This window comes from Gigantopelta aegis, chromosome 12, assembly GCF_016097555.1.
Source record: "Gigantopelta aegis isolate Gae_Host chromosome 12, Gae_host_genome, whole genome shotgun sequence".
Lineage (NCBI taxonomy): Eukaryota > Metazoa > Mollusca > Gastropoda > Neomphalida > Peltospiridae > Gigantopelta > Gigantopelta aegis.
This window is the reverse complement of record NC_054710.1, coordinates 333,789-342,245: the sequence shown is the minus strand read 5'-3', so window position 1 is coordinate 342,245 and position 8,457 is coordinate 333,789.

The following is an 8,457-nucleotide window of genomic DNA, read 5'->3' as shown; positions in this document are numbered from 1 at the left end:
ACATGAATGATTTTATTCCCTGTTACGGTACTGACTTACACGTTACGGTATTGACAAACATGACTACTGGAATGTTGTTTTGCTTAAAGGACAAAAAAGAAATAATTTGAAAAAAATAAAATTTTAATACTATGCAAATTAATTCCTGAACCAAACAACAGCAAAATAAGTAAACAAATTTATTAGGCAGTTCCATTTGTTTAAAAAAAACACTCTTCCCCCATCCCCTATCCGCTGTAAACATGCCTACCTGTACAATGCATGTCCCATATATGGCAATCCGCGAAAATATTTAAATCACATATACATGTGTATTCAAAGTTAACTATGAGTGGGACGTAGCCCAGTGATAAAGCGCTAAACCTCATGCGCGGTCGGCCTAGGATCGATTCCCGTCGGTGTGTCCATTAAGCTATTTCCCGTTCCAGTCAGGGCTCCACAACATCAGGTCTGTGGGGGCATGCTTATAAAAGATCCCTAGCTAGGACGTCACAGAGAGCCGATGAAGTTCGTTGCGTCAAAATGCGGGATGGCTGGCCGGTAAGTGGATGCTGCTATCGACTTGGCTAGTGATCGATACTCTTCCCCGGCTATGATTTTGATGACTCGATGGAGGGTCGGGTTATCCATTTCTGGGAGTAGCAATCCTTGATTGTAGATCCCTTTCCGGCGTACGGTGAAACAGAGTCCACGACCATCCCGCATTGTGACGCTGTGGACACAAAAGTCTCCCTCTGTCGGGCTTGCTGGTAACGGTCTAAAAGCCCCGTGCTTAGGTTGCGTGAAGAGTTGCCGGACGTCCTCAATGTTGGTCCTGATTAACTGCGAGTAGCGCGTTGACAATTTGCCGGCCTTGAGTGACCACTGCTCCTCAGTTTCCGTAGCAGGATTCGGGGGTCCTGGCTTGGCTGGTTGGTCCTCTGGTGACGCAATCGCCTTCCGCTTCGCAACGGCCACAGGTCGGGCCTGGGACTCGACTGCGGCACTCTTCCGAGGTGGAGGTGGCATCGCAGGAGTCCCGGGGGCTGAAGTCTCTGGAGTTGATGGGGGCGATTCCATCACCGCTTGGTTGAGTTCCGCCCCTGGCGAGTCGACGGCTGGGTCCGGCTGGGCTGGATCCGCTGGTCTCGTTGGTGTTGATCGGTGCTGGGGGTGCACAACGGAAGAGGCCGCTGCCGGCAGTTGAGCTGCCGGTTTTGTCCTCCCCCGGTCCGCCCCTGGCGCGTCCGTCTTCCTCCTTCTTCTCCTCCTGGTTGGTTTCCTTACCGGGTCACCGTACACCAAGGTTACGGTTGCCCGTGGCCCGGTGTACGTGACGCGGTATTCCATTAGCACTCCATAACTGGCAATGAGTCCCCACAGGTGGGGTGGTAACTCAAAAGAGCAGGCACACACGTCTCGCTTCATCGTTAGCCGTTTGTGCTGCTGTGCTGTGCTGCAAGAATCGACTGTGAAAATCGAATGTGACATCAGGTCTGTGGGGTCATGCTTATAAAAGATCCCTAGCTAGTCTGTATGTTCTGTGTGCTGAGATGTTGTTAAACATACATTCATGCTTATAAAAGATCCCTAGCTAGTCTGTATGTTCTGTGTGCTGAGATGTCGTTAAACATACATTCATGCTTATAAAAGATCCCTAGCTAGTCTGTATGTTCTGTGTGCTGAGATGTTGTTAAACATCCATTCATGCTTATAAAAGATCCCTAGCTAGTCTGTATGTTCTGTGTGCTGAGATGTCGTTAAACATACATTCATGCTTATAAAAGATCCCTAGCTAGTCTGTATGTTCTGTGTGCTGAGATGTTGTTAAACATACATTCATGCTTTCACACATACATAAAAGATCCCTTGCTGCTAGTCGGTAAAGGTAACCCTTCGCATGGCGACAGCGGGTTTCCTCTCTCATTATCTGTGTGGTCTTTAGCCTAATGTCCGACGCCATATAACCTATTTAAATGGTGTTGCGTGCGTCATTAAATGAAACATTCCTTCAAAGTTACCTAAGTTAATGCAAATTAACTTCTACTTTACTTTTATGATTCATAGATACCAAATAAAAAGGAGAGTGCATAGGTCTAACTCCACAATGTAAAAGTCAAATTGAATACCTTACCCTATTTCATCACCCAGTCGATTCCAAAGAGGTAATCCACTTAAATGTAGATATTGCGTGTTGGCCACACACACACACACACACACACACACGCGCGCGTACACACACACACACACACACACACACACACACACACACAATAATAATGAGGAAAAAAAACAGAAAAATAAAATCGATTATCACCAATTTCATGCATTCCTCATCAGCATCAACAATCTGCTTGAATGCATCATACATGTATGTTAAGATGAGCTCCCACTAAAACCACTTCTAAAACGTCACCAAACTGTTTCATGACAACTAATTTAATCAATATCCAGTAGCTGTTCCCACAAATGTTTTAACGTCCACACTCAATGCGTTGTGTATTACGTCATATTTGATTCCAAAATGCAAACGCCTGAATTAAAACACAATAAAGCGTTCACATTTAATACCTAAACTGTTCCAGCCGATCCGTTTTAGCTGAAATTGTGTGAAAATTGTCCAGACGCTTTTTGGTTGAAACGCTTTCATAACGTCATAACAGCACTGTCTAGGAACGACCAAAACTATATGTCGTTAAAACATTCCCAAAACGGTTCTGAAACATTTTAAGACGCTGATGGGAACACCTCTTCAACATTTTGACCGATAAGCATAACCTCAAATGCGTGTTCTGGTTTCAAGTTGTATGCGATGTAGGCAACATAGGCAACATTGAGGACCATATACAGAGTACGTATGTGTCGACAGAATACTGTCAGTTTGGGGAATCAGCAGAATTCGCCGTACAAGGTGCCAGAAGTGAAGGAAAACAAAGGCAGACATCGGTAGATATTTAGAGGTCTACATACTTCACTCTTTTTTCACCATCTCTATATTTATTACAGTATGTCACACATGACGAAAATAATGCACCTTTGTAAAACTGTTGTATTTACCCGCCTCATTTTCTCTTTATCGCAACATAAAAATTGACTTTTATCGTACTGTAAGTTAAACAAACATACATGTACATTATATGCTGACAAAAGCAATCTTCATTAAAAAAAAAATAATAAAAAAAATAAAAAAAAAAAAAAAATAAAATAAATAAAGTACCTAAACAAAATCCAGAAAACAAAACACATAAACGCTAAAACAAAAACAAACAATAAGGAAAACAACAGTCGACCAAGATATTACATTTGAACTACTAAACCAAACAACCTCCATCATATGTATTCGTTACACTGCATTTTAGAATCATTGTGAAATTCGGTGTAGGTGAGGGTGGGGGCGGATAAGATTTGCAACATCCTCCTCTAGGACAGTGTCCGCACTAGAAAATCTGGTATAGTTAAGTGGCTATAAACTTACTATAGAAAGATTCCTGCCATTTCAAAAACATTGTATTTAAGATTTTGAGAATTTCGATTTAATATGTAAAATGGTACGAATACGTCTTTGGGTAATTTTTAGTTATTTCGGTCTTATGTAGTATACTATTATATAACATTACAAATATTAATATCCATTTTGCACTTTATGGTACGCATTATGCCACTTCTTGTGTAATAATGTGTCAGTACCATAACGAAAAAAACATTGTTACGGTACTGACTACATTTTACAGAAATGACACTATTTACTTAAAATTCATAGCTGTATGCAATATTTCATGGTGCCATACCCAATACGCCATTCTTTTTTACATAGTTATATGGCCATTTAAACGCCAAACGCACATAATCCATTGCTAATCTGTGTTACGGTACTGACGTTAAATAAACATACTAATTCCACCCTTAGTAGCAAATTGACCAAAATTTTGTAATCACACAAACGATTTTTCCTGCGGTGCTCGTAAAATACTGGTTATGACAACTTTCAAATCATCAGACAATAACTTTATTGAAATCAACATACGTTATATTAATGTTGCTTCTCTTAACGTCACGTTACGGTACTGACACGAAACTTCGTGACAGAGTAACATTTGTCTCCGAAATATTTTTAGTAAATGAAATTGATGTTTACATGCTGCAATATGAAAAAAACAAAAATGAAAAAAACAACTTTTAATTATATGAAAAAAACTTATTTATTTGTTAATAATGCATCCATATCCATGATAGCCCTGATAATATATCGCTTCCCCCCATACTGGCGACATGCTGATTTTGCTGACACGTGATAGCATTAGCATAAAAAAAAGTTCATAATTAGGGAACTTGAAAAACAATATCTTGTGTTGAATTAGTATTGTATGTCACTATTTAGTTACAAACCATGAGAATGTTGTGAGTATTATTGTAAAAAATAGCTCCTAAATGCTGGCGACATGAAAATGGGACTATCTGATAATAAACCATATATAACAGTGTACAAACGGAAGTGTACGCTGAATGGTTGGCTGCGGTTTTCTGTAGCGCTAGCGGCATTAATACAGATTATTATATGGAGTTTGAGGCCCATCGGAGCATTATTTAAAGTGCGGTGCGCTAAAGAGCAGGGTCGTTGTTAGAACAGAACTTTATTTCTCTCAGATCACCAAACGGTGATACATTGAGGTGGTTTACAAACATGTATATTGACAGCTGCAGTGTACTATTAACACATTATGTTATATAATAATTAATTATGTTATATAATAATAGCACTAATATATAAATGGATATAATTTTTTTTTTTTTATAAAAGAATGATTTTAAAGACAGTATTGTACTCTAGACGTGATACATATGACATAACAATACATTGGATGTAATTATAACCTATACATTTTGTTGTTTTTTAAAAGTGTCGATAGCATTGAGGAACATATATAATTTATTTGTGGTTGATAACTTTCTAGAATTAAACAGCTGACAAAATTTGAAAGTTGTAGGTCTGTTGTAATAGTATGTTGATATTTCATTTGTAAAATAATGACACTGAAATAAATAATGATATTCGTCACCTAAAGAAAATAGACAAAGAGGACAAATTCTGTCTTGTCTTTTAATGTATTGCCATCGGCCAGTTTCAATTGGTAAATAATGATTACTAGTCCGGAATCAAATGTAGACTGTCCATAGTTTCTCCGGTAAGTGAAAAAGAAAATTTCACATGAATGTGTTGATTTGAATATTCTATAGGTAATACATTTTGGATAGCTATTGAAATTAGCATTCCATACCTGTATGCATTGATCTTTTAACCTTTGAGACACAATACGAACGAATGCGTTCTTCTTTATAATATTTTGATTTTAATTTAACCAATAATTGCCCATACCCAATTTGTTTAGTGTATCTTCTATATCAATTAACCACTTAAATGTATATAGATGCTTGGCAGTTTCATATAGCATAATTCTATATAATGTTGCAGATATTTTAGAAGCTTTTTCCAGTAATCAAAGAGGCCTAAAAGCTAAGCATCCTGGTTTTGATCTTAATATCTAGAGGGAAAACACCCAATTCGCCATAAATCATAGGTAGTGGGGTATTTTTTTCTAAGTTTTAATAAGTCTTCAACATTTTGATTATTGCTAAAACCCCATATTTCTGAAGAATATAATAGAATTGGAACAATAGTACTATCAATAATTCGTAACTGGTATCTATAGGTAAATTTTAATTTCTAGTTCTAATCTTTAACAAAATCATTCCTTTTTTGGCTTGCGAAATAAGCGTCTTTTTTGCTTGAAGAAATTATCCATTTCCACCAAATATGATGCCTAGGAATTTATAATTATCTAAATATATAATGTTATGTATTTGATGTAAAATTTCTTATTTTTTGGTAGTTTTGAACCAAAGATAAGTATTCTAGACTTATCCTCATTTATTTTTAATTTCCTTTTTTTTTTTTGCAATATTCTGAAAAAAACATTTAATGATTTTTGTAAGTCGTCTGGAGATTCAGCCAAAATTACTGTGTCATCAACATAAAGTAATAAAGTACAATGACTATAAATAAATCAATATTGTTATTTTCATACTCTAGTTTGATTCCATTACATTGTTTGTCTGTTAATGAATCTTATAAATCATTTAGATACATAGCAAATAAAATAGGTGAAAGGTTTTCTCTTTTTTTTTTCTTTTCTTTTTTTTTTGCCATAAAGCTATTCGCCAAACTGTGTCAAATGCTTTAGAAAAATCAATAAAGTCACAATATAGATTTTTCTTTCGTTGTTTTAAAATTGCTATTATGGCATATAATGAAAAAAAAAATTCTGTCGATTCAAGAAATATATATAGTTTTCCGAAACAACTTACGATTGTGATAGTTCTGTACGAATCGGGTTTTTTTGTGTGTTTTTTTCTTTCGTTTTTGTTTTAGAATGATTTTATAATACCTGTTAACCAGTCATCCGGTAATATTCCACTATTAAAAATTAGGTTAAATAGTCGTGTAAATATGAGAACAAGTTTGCTTTCAGCATATTTAAGATATTCATTGGGAATTTCATCGATACCCATAGCTTTGTTATTATGAAGACATTTAATAGCATTTAAAACTTCGGTTTCTGTAATCTCACCATTGAGTATACTATTTTCATGCGAAAAATCAATATTCAAATTGTCATTTTCATCAATAGCTGTTACATTAATTTCTTTGAAGAATTCGAATAATGTATGTATTTCTATATTCGCTTCACTTGAAGAATTGTTGATATTGTTTATTGAGTTAATTAAATTCCAAACATCTTTAGCCTTACATGTATGCATTTGTCTTATTTTGTCCTCAGATGATTTGTCATATTTCTTTTTATAGGATTTCACAGTTTTTCTATATTCCTTGCCAAAATTTATCAGAGGCAATCAGCATTACACTTTGTATGATTAAATTTTAGTCGTGCTTTATGAAAATGATACCTTGCTGTTCTACATTATTTTCCAAACCAAACTTTAAGGCTAAATTGTGTAGTTTATTTTCTTTGCTGGATTAATCAAAACTCCCAACAGTTTTTTCTGCACTTATTTTCGTCAGCTGACAAACTATCAAATTTCCGAATTGCTTTCAATGTTTTACCTTTGTCTAGAGTTTTGTATAAATTCACGTTAGCATCTGCTATGAACACCAGTTCAAGATAAAGTGAAAGTATTGGATTGAAATCACAAATCTGGAAATTTTGTATGTATGATAGAAGAGAAATGGACGCAATGTTGTAGTCAACTACAGATGAAGGTTCACATGTAAATTTTCCCAAATGTTTATCATTGCCGAAACGTCCATTTAAAATAAGCAAGTTAGTAGACTTACACATGTCTAACAGCTGAGAGATCTTGATCTCTTGACTGACTCTAGCTAAAGGTATATTCATATTAACTATGCATGCTGCACTACTCAAATATTTTCTAACACTTTCGTCTACACAATCAGCAATATAATCAGGTAAAGTACTAGTTTTGGTTTTACGGTTATTACAGCACATAATGCAACCTGGAATATCAACGATATCAAAGGAATCCAATTTTGTCTCTACAAAACACACAATGTTATAATTTTTTATAAAATCAATTGGATCTGGAAAATTGGACGTTTGTCGAAGACCACACACATTTAATGTTGCAACCATAAGAGTTGTTAGCTTATCCTCTCTTTGTCCGTTAACATTGCTTGTTATGGTTGTAGCGTCAGTGTTTTTCTGGCGATCTATTCTTTCATGTTTCCTTGGTTATTATTTTTATTTTGTTCTTCTGATTATTTTTCTTACTAATACTTACTTATACTGGAATATCAGGAACGTTACGTGACTGTAATAAACGGATTAAAGTGTGGTATAAGACCGTAATTATTTTTACATTTCTATGGGAAGTTACTCGTGTCTTTCCGGAACTTTATGGGTTTTGTCGGAATGATCCTGTCGTCTAACCAATCATGTTTTAGGACTATGATTAGCTGAACAATGGGAAAAGGGCTCAGATCAGCCCGTAGAAAATACAATAGTTTTCCCCTCGAGCAAATACTTGTAAGGTTTGTCTCCTATTGTCAGGTTGGTCGTAGTTTTATGTCTGTATTTCTTGTTATCTGTGCTTGATTCCAAATGGTTAGAATTCACTAAGTGTTAATATAAGGGTGAGGGTTAAACCTAGGTAGTTGAATTGTTATGTTTAGTTAATTGTTGACAGGGTTGTGGAGAGGTGGCCTGGTTATTTCAGGTGGATTGGGGGCGTCTGCTTGGGTGATAGTGATATTGGACCAACGAACCGGAACTAAGGAAAAGTGTGCCGTTAGTCTATAATAGGGAGTAAGAGTCATGGGTTTGTCACAAATAGTGTGAGGGGGCACTTGCTAAATTAGCAAATCGGAGCTAATAAAAAGTGTGCCGCTAGTCTATAACAGAGAGTGTTCAGCCTCTGGTTAGAAGTGGGAAGCTAGCAGATACG